The 18,688-nt window shown below is 36.3% G+C and overlaps 1 protein-coding gene and 1 long non-coding RNA gene across 5 annotated transcripts in view; one reads left to right on the top strand and one right to left on the bottom strand.

Annotated features, from left to right (window-relative positions):
* LOC141391988 (uncharacterized) overlaps positions 1-18,688 on the bottom strand; it is a 281,949-nt gene that overhangs the window by 180,308 nt on the left and 82,953 nt on the right. The gene's annotated exons all lie outside the window — the stretch shown is intronic.
* Positions 1-18,688, top strand: part of LOC141391989 (uncharacterized) — a 265,489-nt gene that overhangs the window by 204,101 nt on the left and 42,700 nt on the right. The window lies entirely within an intron of this gene.

Below are 18,688 nucleotides of genomic sequence, written 5' to 3'. Positions count from 1 at the left end.
ATGACATTGTCTTGTAGTCATATCGTGTGTCACTCACCCATAGCCAGACATTACATACATAGTGTGTATGTAATATTGACCGGACTGTTCAGTCAATTGTTTCCCATTGTTCGCTTCGGATTGGTTCTGTTCTTTTGCCTATTTGAAAAACTTTAAGATTGTTGTGCGTCTGACAAACGTTTGTCATGCATGCCGAACGATAACTTGACAATTGTTGACATTAATTTATGCAAAATTTATGGTTTTTAGCAAAGCACCAGAATTGTTAACAGCCACAAAAATGAAATGGAAATAAAGCAGACCCTAAAGGCAATCAAATGAAATGGAAAACTAAAAATTGAGATACAAAATCAACAGCAATCAAACATACATATAAACAGTTTTATTGACGGTTTTTTTTCCTTCGACTGAATATGAAAAATATGGGGAATATCATAAGTAAGACGTATGTCCGCCCGAGTGCCACAGTGTTTGTCATCATAATTTAAGGAATATACAAATTTAAGGTAACTACAGGCAAGTGAGTCAAGTCGGATGTAAATTTTATAATAAAAAAACATACAAGTAATTTTTTAACATCATCTGCGTCCTAAAGCGAACATATGACAGCTTCCCTGGCCATGATACGATTAACATTGTATTAAAAGACTTCAATGCTAAAATTGGGGGTAAAATGTCTTTGGTCCCACAGTCGAAACCGAATAAATGTCAAACAACAGAAATATATCCTTGTAGCAGTCCAGGTTCACAAAACGGAAACTCAACATACAAAAGAAACTGCAAATACAACTTATACCAGGAGCCTACTCCGCTCGCCTTGCCACTTGTTGAAAACGGCACACCCACTCACTTCTACCTGCCACAAAATCTTTATTTGGATAACACAAATCACCACATAGTAGTCCAGGTGTGCCGTTGGGCTACTGTAGTAGTTAGGCTACTGTAGTTTTCATGGAACCGATCATATCAACACGATCACCATCGAGACTATAGCAACCAGCCGATTATCATCGAGCCGGCATTAGCAACCCGATTCCGATTACCACTGAGCCAACAAAAACTATACCACTACAATAAATATTGAATTTCTAACCACTCGTGTTTCACTTAAAGTTTATAGAACCTTAGTTCGACCACTCGTTAAATTGGATTAAAGGAAAACAATTTTGAACTTTGGTAGAGGAGGTACCTGCAGGAATGGACCGACTTGATGTACGTTTGGAGAAATTTTACGATGTGCAAAGTTTCGACCAAATCGAATACTCAATTCGTAACTTATCTTGGTCATAAGTCATTTTAGTCGATGTCGACACGGGTTTTGGAGCCTTTGAGCCATTTCCGCATGAAGCACATGCACTTTTGCGAAAAATATGGGATTTTGTGTAGACAGAGCGATATAACCCAAAGTCCATATAGTCCAAATCGGTTGATCCATTCAAGAGCTATCGTGAGCACCAACCAACAAACGGACAGAGCTAAATCGACTCGACGAGTTGACCGGCTTGTGGAACAAAGGTTCTGTATAGAGCAGGTTACATTTTAGGCAAGAAAAATTGTTTTTATATATACCCAGCAAAATGTTCGATGACAAATCATGAGTTGGATCATGGGTGCAAGTGACATGTCATCGGTAAAAATTCGGGTGAATCACCGATGACATTTACAAGGGAGTGACACACGCTTTCACCAATTCATTGTCATGGCATTTATCACCAGTTCATTGTCATGGAATTTATGACCGGTTCATTGTCATGGCTTCTTGCACCGGTACATTGTCATGGCATTTTGCACCGGTTCATTGTCATGGGTTTTTGCACCAGTTCTTTGTCATGACATTTTGCACCAATGCTTTGGATCCGGATGATCACCAATCCGGAATAAAATTTGCAGTTCAATTATGTAATTTATTGAACTAATAAGAATACAATTCACAGATGATTTCAATCATCAGATGTTATTTTCCTTTATTTTTTATGTAGTTTTAAAAATTATATATTATATTGATCTACCAAAATCATATTTATCTCTTCCGATGACTGCAAGATATTTCTTTCAATTTGGATTTCTGTTTTTCGAATATTCTGTGAATTATGTTCCAATCTCTGATCCAGGCTCATCATTTGGAAAATCTAATCTAAATTTGAATTCTGTTGTTATTTTTAAACGACTTATTCTGTAATAGTTACCATGTTTAGGTAGCCTCTTTTATACTTCCTTATAGCACGTCCAGATTTATAAATCGTCAAATAAATCTGAGTTTTAAATAGACTGGATTGAATTTGACGTATATGCTATGGAGATGACATTTCAAATCGAGTGGATTTCGTAAGTCTAAACGTATTATTAGATTGTTTTTATTCTAAACACAAAATATTGTTCCATAAGCCGAACTAAGAATATATTTCCATACACACCGATCTTCTACTTTGCTTTTCCAATTTTGGATGCCATGTTTTGTGATATAATATTCAACTTGGTCTTTCCATTGGAGTTTTGTCCTTCCCTCGGGTCGTATAACGTCAAATGGCTCGTATTCATATGCCAATACCATAATTATCCATCCTGTTGACATTGACATGGCCCATCCAATGCAATTGTTGCAGCTCGATACGTTATCGGTGTCGGTTGTTGTTGTTGTAACAGCGTTTATCATTATGTTTATGTTAGGCCTCCCTCTCTAGAGCATGAATATCCTTCTTGATATGCCTGGATGTATCGGTAGCCAGCAGATAGTGATTGGGATGGCTCTCACGGTAATACCCGAGCAAGTACTGCAAGGATATCATCTCATTGTGTTGCTGTACTGGAAGAATCTTTGCCTCCTCATGTATACACTGAGGAATTGAAGAGGCACCCTGTTGCTGTTCTCAGGGCGGCATTTTGACAAATTTGAATCTTATCCCACTGTGTATCGGTGTCCAGTCAAATGATACAGCTCGTGTTTTATAAATCGGTTCTCTTTCATACATCTCTTTAGTATCCGCCAAACGAAACAGGTTTCCAAACACAAAACATATTTCCCTTTTATTTTATAACGATTTGCGTAGTATTTTTAATTAAAATATGTCAATTTTGCCACTACCAATCATTTTATCTGACTTTTATTTTCATTTTGACAATTACTTTTGTAAGTAAACAATTATTCGGGTACATGATTATTTGGTCATTTATTTTACGGGTACTCATAATTTATTTGAACTCATGACAATATAATGACAAAGATCGGATTTTTCACCTCTTCAATTTCACTCATGAAAATTCGATGAAGAGGATCAGATCTTTCACGACTCCCTTTACACTCATGCAAAGAACCAGTGAAATCATGATTTCACATGGAACCACTTCCATTTAATTTTGCTGGGTATAGGTTATGGGATGAAAGTGAAAAATCCATGATTCGAAAAAAAATCGTCTTACAAAACTCCAAATATCTGACAATTAAAGTTCGACTAGACTGTGCTAGACACAAGTTATTACATTGAAGATAAAATACATCTAAAGCTATCCCGTAATTAAACATAAAGTAGTACCCTTTTCATTTAACTTGAGCTTAATGTAGGGAAGATTGAAGTCGATCCCACTACATTTTGCCCTTTTAAGTTAAAATTCCGTTTTGTTTTAATTGCCACATTACCCAACTACCAGTGGCAATAACTCTTCTATCTATTATGTCGTTGGAGTTGCAGTTGTCGGAGTCGTTGTGTTAAATTGTTAATAAACAATTTGCCAGAACATCATAAAAATGAAGACATCACTCAAACATTAAAAATAAAAATGGGACTTGCCGATGTTGCAATAATTTTTAATTGCTTCCATGTTGGACAAACCAGGCGGACGATGAAACTTCATTTTGCCGTAGCCGTTGCAGTTGCAGTAGAAGGAAGACACTTTGGCCATAAGAATGGTTAAATTGCAAGGCGGTAACAAACAATGACACTGCAACTGCCTGGTAGCCTGGTCGTAATAACAACTTGTGGGGGAGGCGATGTCTATGACAACAATGATGATGCTGATGAGAGCATGGAGTTGTAAAACTGTACCACAGCACACTAATAATACTTCATGTGGAATGAATATGAATGACAGTTGGTCATTGGAGAAAAAACCGGGGAGGAAGAAATGAGGTCTGCAATCTTTTGTGGAACATCCATCCATATTTACCGGTAGAGATGGCCAGAAACGGTGTTAAACTTAACACTTTTCCTTGCAACGTGATTGCAACTGCAATGTGTGCGTTGCCAACATTTGTTTGTTATACAAACAAACACTCTTATTGAGTGTGGCACTCCCTGCTTGAATTGCTGTGAGGTGTAAGTGTTGCTGGGTGGTCATTTGGTGCCATACCATCACAACTACTATCATCATTGTAATGATGTCTGACATCTCATGTGAATGTGTCATGTTCAACATTTATTTGATATGAATGGAGTCCATTGGACAGCATCGAATGTGGACATTGAAACATGCATGTCAAGTATGATGTTATCCTCCCTCTCTTCAATTTTCTATACTGCTGTCGTTTTATGGAGAGTAACTTTACGATGGATGAACCCAATTGCCTTATGCTGCTGTCTGTAGCTGTTTCTGGTAATTGGTAATTGCTTTTAATGTATCTTCTTTTGTCTGATGGTGGTCCATGCCCACAATTTCGATAAGCGTGACCACTAGGGTCCATTCTATTATTTTTGACTTTGTTGTTGTTGGTGTCACAACAATAACGTTAACGAACCATGAAATGAATTTGTTTCTGTAAGTTTGTAACATTTTGTTGTTTGGTTGTGTGAGTGCTTTTTTTCACTTTCATATGAATGTTTTTATGGTTAAAATTGGTGTTAACCACAAGTTAAGCTTAGCCGCAACAATAAACGTTGCGCTGACTTTACATGATGGTGTTTTGTACGCCATCAGTCAATATTTGTACTCTCGTAACATATTAATTAAATGGCAAACTTTACTCGCTGTCTGCTTAAATTCAATCAATTTTTGTTTTTGCGCGGTCGATGGTGGTAAACCACCAATGTAATAAAATAGGGTCTAATTTTAAATGAAAATTAATAACTATTTAAAGACCGCATACGTAAGTGGTGGTGTGACAAACAAACTTTAAAATATTAACAAAGTGCAAGTGCATTTATATTACACATTAAATGAGTAGCAGCTTTGAAGTTTAATATAATTTGTATTAGAAAATGATGATTTGAAATATCATATAAAATCAACTGGTAAAATCAACCCCTAAAAGGCGATGCTTGCTTTTTAAGTGGACCATATTCCACTATTTGACACTCTGCAAGTTTGTACTTGTGGCAGGGCCATTACCTCTTCTGGTTTATATCCGATAATATCCGGAAAAGTAATTTTAGATTTTAAAGATTTCTCTTTTTTATTGTGTAATGAGATGTGTAAATAGATATGAACTTGTTGGTGAAGATGCATTTGAATCGATAATAGAGTGTCTCATATGAATAACAATTTAAAAAATAATTATTGTTGTAATTCCGTTTATGATAAGGAGAAAACCCAATTTTTGGAGCCACATGAGTAACGGCGATTAAAGAAAAAAAGCTCACCGTCACATGTAGCTTGTGATATTGCTATGGTTACAACGTTTTCTGAAATGATCGTATAAGAAGAGGAGGAGGAGAACATGCCTTGCCAGTATGTCCAGTGTAGACCTACCTCGTTTGAACCTTGCGTTATCTGCCCAACATTAGTCCGATTTTGGAACACAATACCCGTCTGGTACTTGGATACTTCAATGCTCATCTTGAGCTATGGCACTCGGTCCTAAGTAATGAACAGAGGGCGCTGAACAGTGCTGGCCGAGTAATAGCTTCAAATTTCGCACGTTGGACGAATACGCTCCTACGAGAATAAGGAGAATTACCCAGCTTGCCAGACATCACCATTGTGGCGCCTGGGCCCTATTCCCCGAAACAACTTATTGGTTTTCACTTTGCACTTATCAGACAGTAGTTATTTTACAAAGTTTTTTGTTCCACAAAATTACTTTTCAATTCCTCTTTGCACTTAGCAAATTTTTCTATCATTGTTCCCTTTAAATAAAATTAAATAAAATAAAACAACAAAAAATGTGAAATAAAATAAACTCTCAAATAGAGTCTAAGAGTAAAACCGAGAAACATCTATTTGTGGGGTTGGAAGTTGGGAATGGGGTGGTCCGGAGGTTGGAAGTTCGGAATGGGGATGTTTGCATGGTGAGAATTCGGAGTGGGGTGGTTGGTTCCAAGGGGTGTGGTTCGCAGTTCGGACAATTGTTGTTCGGTAAGGAAAAGTTCAAAGGGGGGGGTTGAGAGGGTGGAAGTTCGGAAAAATAAACTCGATCTTTACAAATTCTTGTCATAGCGGTATTTTCACTGTTTCCGAACAAAATCTCCCGTCATAAAGTTTTGAAAACATTGGTTGTTTTAACAATGTACATTGGCAAAGAGGACGTTTGCCCCGCAAATGCTCTGCAAAAACAAAATGCAAAGCTTTCTGTGGAACGAAAGAGCACAATTTTTTGCAAAATCTTAGCAAAATACACTTTGCAGTTACAACTTTTCACATAGCGGAGGAGAAGATTTGTGGAACAGAAATCAAAAAGAGAACAACATTTTTTTGAAAACTTTGCAAATTCGACATATCATTAGCAACATATCACTTTTCAAAAACAAGCGTTCTGTGGAACGCAAAAATTTGCGAATTGTCAAAAATATTTCTAAGTGCAAAATGAAAAGTCTGATATATGACGTGTTCGGACAACCCGTTTTATCCCTTGGCACAGACCTTCCGATCATCGTCTCCATTAACAAACCACCCGACTTCATAACCTCTGTCCGCCGTACTTTTCATGAACCATGGAAAAGCTGTTTGACGATGGTTCAGAGAATTTACCAATCACCACTCCAGAGAGCTGTAAATTCCCTCTGAACCTCGGGTAGCTGAGGGAACTTTTCTGAACATCATCAAAGCTGCAGCCTATCGCCACATACTTGCTGGTCGAATACCTCAAATCAGGACAAATTTCCAGTAGAAGCGACGGGACTTGCAAAGATGCGTGATAGTGAAAACCCCGGAGGGTTAGGCTAGTTGTCGCTCATAATCGGAAGAGTGGCAAAACCACCTGAAGCAATGCAACATTGGTAAGGATTAAGTAAATTGTGGGCAACGGTTAAATCTGGGAAAGAAGGACGATAAAAGAGGTGTTACTTTCAACGGCGTGACAGTAACTGACCCAAAGGGGTCGCGTGTTATGGTAACCGAAAGTTTATAGAGCAACCTGAGAGTGATAGAACAAAGAGTCTACGGCTCCCAGCCGAGGAGGTACTACCACAATTTACGACGAGCGATGTTGCATATTTAATCTGAAACGTGAAATCATTCAAAGCGTTCGGCCCACACAGAATCTCAATGATAACGCTTGAGAATACCGGATAAACCCGGAGTTGATTGTTGAACAAGTGTCCTCAATCTATCATTAGTCATTCATAAAGTCCCTGGAAAGGATTCCAGCAGAGACGAATCGTACATACTGATTTCCCTCCTGTCCACAGTAGCGAAAATTCTAAAGGCCGTATATTCCCCAGCACAGCACCACTACGGCATTACACACCACATCTACACATATCAGACGGACGAAACCAGAACAGGCCATGCGACCGAACAGTTATAGTGACTCTTGACCTAAGGCCTTCGATACCATCAACCATACCAATATGTTCGAAGACATATCGCTCATTTACTCAAAGAGTGGCATATCTCAACAAATTCGTTTTCTGAGTTAACAATTTCTATTTTTTCTGCGACTTCTACTCTATCTTGTGTCAAATTTTCATGTTGATATCTCTAAAACTCAACGAGTTACAGCTCATTCACTACGAGCTTCGCGTAATTCATCACAACAGTTTTTAGAGTTTATGATGCACTAAAACAAATCAAATCATGCTTGATCTTGCACAGAAATTTAGCACTGATAGTTTCTACTTTTCTGAAATTCCACACACCCCAGATCGTAATGTATGCGAATGATTGTACGATCTTGTCGCTGGGTCATTTCATCGATGAGATACATATGTAATAGGTTAAACATTTACTTGGTGCAGTTTTTTCATCTCAGGAATATGAAATGAGGCTCACACCCTGAAAATATTAATAGATGGTGTCCTGATTCCGATCACTAACTACCCCAATATGTTGGGTGTAACGTTCGGCAGCCTATTAATGCCGTCTGCGCAAGCCATAGCTATTTTCCTAAAGGTCAGAAGTAGAAACAAGATTCTCAAGTTGCTGGCCGGGAGCACTTGGGTGCCGACAAAGATACCTTATTGAACTCTTATAATGCAATAGATCAGGCTGTGGTAAGCTATGCGATACCAGTGTGGTACACAAATGTTGGCACTGTACAGGGGAAGAATACAAAAACCTGCCCGAATGTCGCCCTAAGGACAGCAACAGGGTACCTCCTCATGACACCAGTGGACCATCTTCATAAGGAGACAAAGATTTTACCGGTCTATGGACACAACAAGATGTTTTCGATGCAGTACTTGCTTGGGTGTTAGCGCCGTGCGCATCAACGATCGAGAAGACAGACTTCCCCCCGGTACGTCAAAAGAGAACTTCGTGACCTGGAGAGGGATAGAGAGGGTTTTAAAGGTGCACTCGAAAATATCTCGATCAATGTTACTACAAATTCGAAGATCACATGTTCAATCCTATCAATACCACATCTAAACAACATTTGCACACGGAATTTGTTATGTAGGGTTTTAGGGGATTGAAAACCTCTTTGCCGAAAGATGGTGTAGCCCTTTATACCGGTAATTGAAATAGGGAGGCATTCATATATTGGGGCCGACACCAAAAAATTGGACTTGAAATGTTTCGGAGAAAAATTACGCGAAAAAGCAATGGACAAATCTGCCTCGACGTAGAATATGGAGGTTATATAAACCCCAATCTATACGAGCTTTACATCGACAATACTGAAAAAGCTGTAGCATCCCAATGTTCAACACAGAAATAAAAAAGTTAAAAAAATAGATCACATAAACATTTACTTAAAGTGTAAAATCATGTCCATTCATATCTCTTTACCACCACACATCATTTCCACAAGCTGCAGCACTACCACTAGAGAGGGTACCAACAGCAACAACATTTTTATGATTATATTTATTTATTTATTTATTTATTTATTTATTTAAACGTTGCGATAGAAGCCTATTGGCCAATTGGCATCGCAACACAGCAAGAAACTACAACATTATTTCATATTACAAAATTACTTATAGATAAGAGATAAGAAAATATAGATATATGTTTATAACACAATGTAAGTTAAAATTATTATAACAAAAATTGCAAAAAAAGCTCCCCAGCCTTATAAAAGAATCAAAAGTGGAACTGAGAGAGAAAAAAAATATATTGCTGGTAATTCAACATGATCGAAAAAGCATGAATTCAGAACAACATACTACTCAGTAAAATGCCATATATTAAGCCATCAGCCACTATTAATAGTAAAGGCTTCAAACTTGCGCCGAAATTCAAAACATGGGAAAGAGAAGTTACGTAGCTCATTGGGTAGGTGATTCCACAGCCGAGCAGCACGAACAATAAAAGAATTTTCTAACCAAGATGTGGAAAAAATGGGCAGAATTATCTGTATGTTACGAGTATATCTTGAAAACGAAATTCGTTCCCGAAGTAATACTGGCAGATCCAAGTATATCGATTTATAAAGAAAAGACACAACACGTTGTTGGATAAAAACTTTAAAAGGTACTCCTAAGAAATCGTGCGCATGAGCAGAAATGTGGTCCCTTCTGCGCAAACTGTAAACAAATCTGACAACCATCTCTTCAACTGTTCATCAGTTGTACCTGATATAACCTCAATACCATAAGAAATAACTGACATTAGCAGCGCGTGAGCCAGATTCCTTTTAACAAAGAGGGGTAGGTAGAACTCAGTGCTATATAATTTACGAAGAACATTTATGATCTTAGGAAATAAAGCATCAATATGTGCGGAAAAATCAAGTTTAGAATCGATAATGACACCTAGACACTTCATCTTGTCCACGAAATGTATAGGGGAACCATCAATAAGTATATTTACACTACCACCTAGACGACTAGTGGGACCAAATATCATCGACTTAGATTTAGAAACATTGATCACCAAATTGTTGCTATCTAACCAATGTGATATGTCGCATAATGTAGAATTAATATTAGACTGCAATTCGGCAGCAGTTTTGCCATTAAAAAATAGATGAATGTCATCAGCATACAAAAACGGAGTACACCCACGTCTGTGTAAACTGTTGGCAATGTCATTGATGTATAAAATAAACAGAAGGGGACCCAGGATGGAACCCTGGGGTACTCCACTGTATATATTATCGAAGTTATTTGAATATTTACTTATGGATTTCAATTGAAATGTGAAATGTGAAATGTGCCACGAATTAACACCCTCCCTCAATAAAATTATCTTTTATTGCAGACAAACGAAATGAGAGACAAGAAGATAGACATAACGACCGACCGACAAACAGACGGACAGAAATATAGACATGAATGCATTTTACAAATATGTATCTTCTGGGTATTTGTAACTGTAGGTCTAAATAAATATATGCATACATCTATGCATACAAACATGCATATTTATACATAAATGCCTGTGTATATTCATTCGTTTATTCATTCATTGTCTTCTATTGACAATGATAACAAAAATTGGAATGGCAGAGAGAAAACAGACATGACTTTTTATTATATTTAAGGCAGCTTTGAGGCAACCTCAGCCACAGCACAAAGCTCTAAACAGCACTTTACACTATAACACTTTAAATTACCAAAAAAAATAACAACACCAAATAAATTATTTGAATTTGGATGGATGCTTTATCACCTTCACACCTTGCACCGAAACGAAAACAAGAAATGGAAAGGAACAAAATGTCGAATTTCAATGTTTATATTTTTTGGTTAATTGTTTTATTGTTGTTGTTTTTTCGAAGAGACAACGTGCATTGCTGAGCTGTGCATCTGAAAATGCAAATGAATTGACTTAAATGAGAGTAAATATGGCCATAAAAGACACTACCATTTGACTGTGCGGTATGTTATGGTACCTCAAGTAATTTCAATAGATCAACGTAGATAACACCAAAGACAACGACGACAACAGCAACAGTAACAACATCAACAACATAACTGGCAACTGGAAAAAATTCCACCAACCTCTCTATGAAGTTAAAAAATGACAAACTAGCTGCTAAAAACACTATTAACGTACCTCAGATACGTACGTTCGGGTATTTTTTTTCGTCACCAAATTTGGCATCACAGAGTTATAATTTAACATGTCATAGGCTGGCTCATGGGTGCGCGGCGTAGCAATGGACATTAGGAGCTTTTAGGTGCAGTGCACCCCACTTACATTCCTCTGCTTTAGACTTCAAATTCAATTGCATTCAGATTTTTTTAACAAAAATAACAACAAATGTTGTTCATAAATAACTTTTCAATGTTTTGTAGACAATTAAATATTTGTTGTGACACGTTCATATTGAGTCAGTCTCTTATGAATGCTGCTCACACTAACTCACACACAGCTAAGCGTTAAAGTTAGCCTAGACTGCCGTCATTGCTCGTATTTTACTCTAACTTTATGTTAGCTGTCCTATTCGATATAAATCTTTGAATGAATTTGCCATTAAAAATGTTAAATTATTGCTTAATTAATATGGGTTGAGTCGTAGAATTTAGGTTCCACTTAAATTCAATAAATACGCATGAACATTAAAATGTAGTCAGAATATGTATAATTTTTTGCCAGAAGTACTTGTTGGGCTTTCGGGAGATGATACGAATAAAAACACAAAAAAATATTGGTATAAACGTAATCAATGGACCTTAACCCTAATTTGTACAAACACTGCACTTGAAGTGTTAATTTGTTCATTAGGGTAGATAGTCTCAAATACGGTATTGCTTGTAAGTCCCCGAAACTGGCACATAAAAATACTGTATACAAAACCAAGATCGTGAAAAGGTAATTCCATAAAGAGTTGGGATCGAACACGGTAAAAAAGACTGAAAACATGTCTACTAAATCTAACACTACAGGATCTGAAAATCATTCCTAAGCGACTTTAGATATATATATATACTACACAGAAAAAATTGATAACAATTTAATAAACAAATTCAAATACAAGTACTCAATTAAACTTTGATTGATTTTGTGCCGATAAAAGAATCGTCTTATTTACAAGCATGTTTATCAAACATTTCCCCAAACATTTTTAGATTTTTTGGCGTGCTTTTTTTGTTCACATATTTATTTATTGAAAATGTAATAACTTTTATTTCATAGTTTTTAAAAAAGTTAGTTACATTTTAGTAAGTTGTGGTCTAAAATTTTATAAAGGGAAGAATCGGATGAATCCCAGGTTATAAGTCTAGTTTAACAAGTCATGAAGAACATGCTTTTGATCTGTCTCTCAGTCCAAACAGACACATCCCGTGGTGTCTCCTGACCTACTTTTAACACCTGTTAGATGTCGTAAGCTATGATGGTCAACACAAGATATTCAACCATAAAAACAATTGGGTAGAGCCCTTGGGTAGACCACCCAAATACTACGAAGTGCGTACGAGAAGACTAACCCCGAAAGAGTGGTCCGATGTAGTCGATATTCGGACATAATTCGGGGCTTTAAGAAATAATACGATGTTTCTTTCATGGCGTTTTTAGGCCAATTACTCAGGAAGTATGGATTTAACTCCGAAAAAAGTGTACCGTCGTAAAGGGGGCAACAAGGACAATATGCTAACAAATTTCCAACGATCCGGGAGGAGTTCTGAAATTTCAATTATTCCGAATTTAGTGCGGGAGGTACCGAAGGAAGTAGACCGATATAGTCCATATTCGAAACTGATCTATGCCTGAAAGTAATATAAAGATATGCAATGTTATGACCCTTCCTTCGAAAGTTATCTTGCGGTACCGGAAGGAGTGGACCGATATGGCCCATCTTGCAACTTAAACTAAGTTTGGACAAAATATTACAAATTCCAAATGTTAGACCTGATCGGTTGCTTCGTTCGAAAGTTATCGTGCGCACCAGTCAGCCATACAGACGGACTGACGGACATTGCTCAATCAAATTATCTGAAATAGATTTCGTCCAAACATACATACTTGGTTCTAAACCCAATCGGTGTCGTACGCTTGAATACGTTTCCGAGATGCGCAATAAACCACAGTTTAATGACTAAAAACCTTAATTCTATACAAATTCTAAAAGTTCATAGTTCAGCTCTTTGCAGTCACGGTCTAATTGGTGAAAGCATCGGGCGTGAAAGCATAGCTCAAACTGACCGAATTTGGATTCTCTGTTATAATTGCATGTTGTTGCTACAGATCACAGTTTTTCTCTGGAAAATGCATAGCGTGCATAAAGGACGCTGGCTTGTCGTTCGCAATCTTTCTGTTATATCCTACCAAACCGTTTTAGATGCAAAGATCATGACCTAGCTCATGAGCATAAGAAAGCGTACAGAAGCACACGTACACTATAGGCAACATTGTGTGCTTTCTTCGGTTGAGGCATAGGGACAAGCATAATGCTTCATCTTTACTTGTAATGGTGTCCGATTCTAACGAAGATGTTAAACATCTTGTTTGACCTACCAATGCACTAATACATTTCTAATACTAGCGTTTTCTAAAATATATTCACATTTATGTCGTTCTCTTCAGCTAAATTTATGTTGCACAGTTATCGATCGCAACATTTATATTAACTGCGAGAGAGGTCATAATGTGGACAACATGTATAGATATATTATGTCTGATTTAGAATACTCATAAATTCTCCACTGGATTTAATAAATCCAGTACAAATATTACCGTTGGGCAATTTTAAATGGCAATCAGCTGATTTTGGTTTATGTATACATACACAACAAACGAAAAAAGGCTTTGCATTATTTTGACATCGCCACTATAGACGTTTGTGGATCCCTAAACAAATATCCGAACAAATGTTTTTATTTTCTATTTCCTTCTATTAAATTAGCTGTGTCTTTTTACGTGATAATTAGTAATAATTATTACAAATGTTGCAAATTTTGACAGTTGAATAAAGGAAGAGTTGCTGAAGAAAATGATTCAGCAACATTTAGTAAGTAAAAAAACATACCTATTGTGTTTTCGTTGTTTGACATTTAGCAAAATGTACATAAACTTTTCTTTCCATAAAGACTAAACACACTATTCAAAAACTTCGAAATGCAGCAGAATATGTTTCCTCGGGTTTAGTGCTCACTTCACTTGTTCATTAATTTCTTATTTAATTTTTCATTCATTTCAGATACACTATTCAATTTTACGTATAACAAACAAACACCATATTTTTAAAACCCCACTGACATCAAAGACTTAAATACAACTAAGACTAGACAAAATGCATGCAACAAAAAAATGTTTACGAAACTTTGTATAGAAACATTACCCTTAACAGGTTGCAGTTAATTCAAAATCGCAACCAAGGAGGAACATTTCATGTAATGGTATCAGAAACGAAATTTATGAATTCAAGGATCTATTCAAGAATAATTCTATGTCAATTGGATCGGTAAATTCGGTTAAATACGTAAAAATGTATAAAAGAAAAAAATGTTATATCACCATATCGTGATATAACATTATGTTAAATTCAAAAGCCATTCACTGAAGAATGATAGCAAAACAAATGTCTTATCTTGTTGTATTTATGTCTTTGCTGACATAAACACATTACACATTAATATTCTGAATACAAATAGGTGTCAATAATAGAAAGCTGGTTTCAGAGTTATTTTTAAATTATTCAATTTTTATACCCTACACCACTATGTGGGGAGGGTATTATAAGTTGGTTTTGGCCAAAAAGTTTGTAACGCATCGAAATAATGATCGCAGACCTATACTTATATATACCAAAATGAATGTCTCGACGAGCTGAGTCGATCTGGCTATGTGTGTCCGTCCGTCAGTCCGTCCGTCTGTCCGTCTGTCCATCTAAACCTTGTAATCACGCTACAGGTCGCAATTTTGATCGGATCGTCACGAAATTTTGCATGTTGATAGGGGTCCCGGAGGGGAAGAAGCCTATTGATTTTGGTGATGGTCGGATGATATTTAGGGGTCGGAAAGGGCAAAAAACTTAGGTGGATAAAATGACAACGTTTTTTTCCAAAGTGAATATCTCAGCTTCTATATGGGGTATACCAAAAGCAAAACCTGACAATGAAAGTAGAAGATATCACCTTTCTAATGATGTAAAGCAGGTGCTCGTAGGTGATCAAACAACGAAGATATCACAATAGAAGCAAATAAAACCCCAATTTTCATTTTTGCGATTTTAATTATATTGACGAATATCGCAGCTTTGGTTGAAAACTTTCCAAAAGCAAAGTCCGACTCTGAAAGTAGAAGATCTCCTCTTTACAATGATGCAAACTAGGTCGGCGTTGGTAACCAAATAACGGAGATATCGCAATAGTCGGTAATACATCCCATTTTTCTATTTTTTTGGAAATCACGCTACAGGTCGCAATTTTGATCGGATCGTCACGAAGATTTGAGGGTTAATGGGGGTCTCATAGATGAAGAAGGCTATTGATTTTGGTGATGGTCGGATAATAATTAGGGGTCGGACTGGGCAAACACTTATTTGGAGAAAAGTCAACATTTTATTTTAAAGCCAATATCTCTGTTTCTTTAAGAGGTATATCAAAAGCAAAACATGACAAGGAAAGTAGAAAATATCACCTTTACAACGATGTAAAGTAGGTTGTCGTAGGTGGTCAAATAGCAGAGATATGGCAATAGTCGATAATGCATCCCATTTTCCGATTTTTTTGTAATCACGCTACAGGTCGCAATTTTGATCGGATCGTCACGAAGATTTGAGGGTTAATGGGGGTCTCATAGATGAAGAAGGCTATTGATTTTGGTGATGGTCGGATAATATACAGGGGTCGGAATGGACAAACACATATTTGGAGAAAGGTCAACGTTTTATTTCAAAGCCAATATCTCTGTTTCTTTAAGAGGTATATCTAAAGCAAAACCTGGCAAGGAAAGTAGAAAATATCACCTTTACAAGGATGTAAAGCAGGTTGTCGTAGGTGGTCAAACAACAGAGATATCGCAATAGTAGATAATGCATCCCATTTTCTGATTTTTTTGTAATCACGCTACAGGTCGCAATTTTGATTGGATCGTCACGAATTTTTTGGGAGTTGATGCGGGTCCCACAGAGGAAGTTTGGTGATAGTCGGATAATATTTAGGGGTCGGAATGGGGAAAAACTCATTTGGAGACAAATTCAAAGTTTTATTCTTTGTGAATATATCGGCTTCTATTAGGGGTATTCCAACGGCAAAGCCTGTCAATGGAAGAAGAAAATATTACCCTTACATTGGTGTAAAGCAGGTTGGCGAAGGTGGTCAAACAAGGGAGATACCACAATAGTCGGTAATGCATCCAATTCTTCCATTTTTTGCAATCACGCTACAGGTCGCAATTTTGATCGGATGGTCACGAAATTTTGGTTGCTTATGGGGGTCCCAGAGAGAAAGAGGCATATTATTTTTGGTGGTAGTCGGATTATATTCCCTAAAAGAAATTTTTACCAGTGAAAAGTTTATGCACAGGGGTAGTGGTGTAGGGTATCACATGGTCGGCCCCGTCCCGACTATAGCCTTTGCTCACTTGTTTATTGAATAATTTATAAAACAAAATGTAATTACAAAATTGCAAGTCGGCGCCATCATTATTTTTTTTTGTATTTTTAATTATTTTTAAAAACAATTGAAAAGTCATAAAATCATTTCCTTGAATTTTAATTATGTATTTTATTCGATTGTTGACACGGGAAACATAAAGTACCAGCTGTCATGGCAGAATATAGCTACATATAAATGTATGTCTGTACATACGTTAACAAGCAATCAAATCTTATCGCCATTATTTATAATGTGACCTTCACTTTTCATAAAAATAAAGAATGAATGCCATGGGGAAATATTCCTGACATTAAATAAAAAATTCGATTTTTTAACACATTAACCCAGTGACTTACAAAAACAGAATAAGAACGACAACATCTACAGAATATTAAAGGGGCTTTAAATACAACACCACATTTATAATTTTTTTATTGTTATGTTTAATATGGGAAACCTAACTTTATATGAAAATGTCACATGAAAATGACTTAAGACCACTTTATTATTTTTCATTCTGTCTGTCTTTTTTGTTTTTGTAGCTTGGCACGTTCACGATATATTAGGTGTCAAAGTGCTTAAGACCACAACCTCACGTCTGAAGATTCAAATGCTGCACACCACCAGACACAGAGTGAGCCTAAGCCTACTATTTGAAATACTTTATTATTTTCCCATGCAGTCAAATTGCCTTCTTCGTCTAACAGCAACGTGCAGAAAGAAGTGAAACTGAGTTAAGACCGAACTTATTACCACCAACAAACGGCAAGCAGGCAGATGAAATGAAACTTAACAGGCAATTGATTGTAAGACGAGCCTCTTTTCTTAAGATTGCCTGTTAGAGGTGATAAATGAAAATTCCTCTATGTTTGCTCATGCCATGGCCAACACTTTCGTTTTCCTTTCTTTAGGTGAACAAATCACGTCGTCTTTAGTTGGTAATATGAGAATAGTTGGTCGTTGAAAAAATAAAAGTCATAAAAATACACTGTTGTAGCTGTTTAGCGATAAATCATATTTATGAGATTGAAAATTAAATTATTTTTTGTCTCTTCTTTGTCGACGTCGTTGTCGTCATCGTGGTAGTTAATTCTATTGAAGGTAATAAATTTGAGAATTATGAGCAAAACATAGGATCTGAGAAAAAATATTGAAATTCAATGCAATATTAAAATTTTTATACGTTTCAATGGGGACATTAAGAGTTATGTGAGCGAAAGTTGACATCAGGAAATGGGGGTTATGGAATTATGAAATGTTGAGAAATTTTCAGAGCGTACACTGAAACATTTTTATTGTGCACTTTTAAATAAAGAAACGAGTTTCTGTGTTGGATTACCTTCCTCAAGGAAAATAAAAACTCCTAATTGAAGGAGAATTAGATATTATTAAAACTTTTGAAGAGCCAGCACGCATTAACACATGTTCTCGATTAGAGAAAATATGCAGTTTATATACCCTCAGCCTTTAGGCTAACGAGAGTATATACACTTTGATACGACTAAAAATGTGACTAATTGAAATAATGTTTTTAGACCCCAACACAGTGGATCCACCCATTGGCCAAAAATAAAAAAATGAATGTCAACATTTTGGTACAACATCCGGCAACTATGACAATTCAATTCAATTCAATTCAATTTTATTTAGATTCAAATCCTTAAACATTTTCATATGACTTACGTCTAACATTAATTCTTAGGTCTATTTAGCATAAAATTATTTTTCTAAATTTATCTGTATAATACATGTACATAAATACATATGTTGCAGCACGTATGCAACATATCCTTAATACTGAGAAAGTTAAATTAATTAAATTAATTTATTGTTCTCTTATAGACTATTATGCAAGAATATTATTCTTATTCTCCTGAAAAAAGAATCTT

This window comes from Musca autumnalis, unplaced genomic scaffold (genome assembly GCF_047663935.1).
Source record: "Musca autumnalis isolate F117 unplaced genomic scaffold, ASM4766393v1 scaffold_2, whole genome shotgun sequence".
Lineage (NCBI taxonomy): Eukaryota > Metazoa > Arthropoda > Insecta > Diptera > Muscidae > Musca > Musca autumnalis.
Note: the sequence above shows the minus strand (reverse complement) of the source record. Positions and strands in the feature narration are given on the sequence as shown.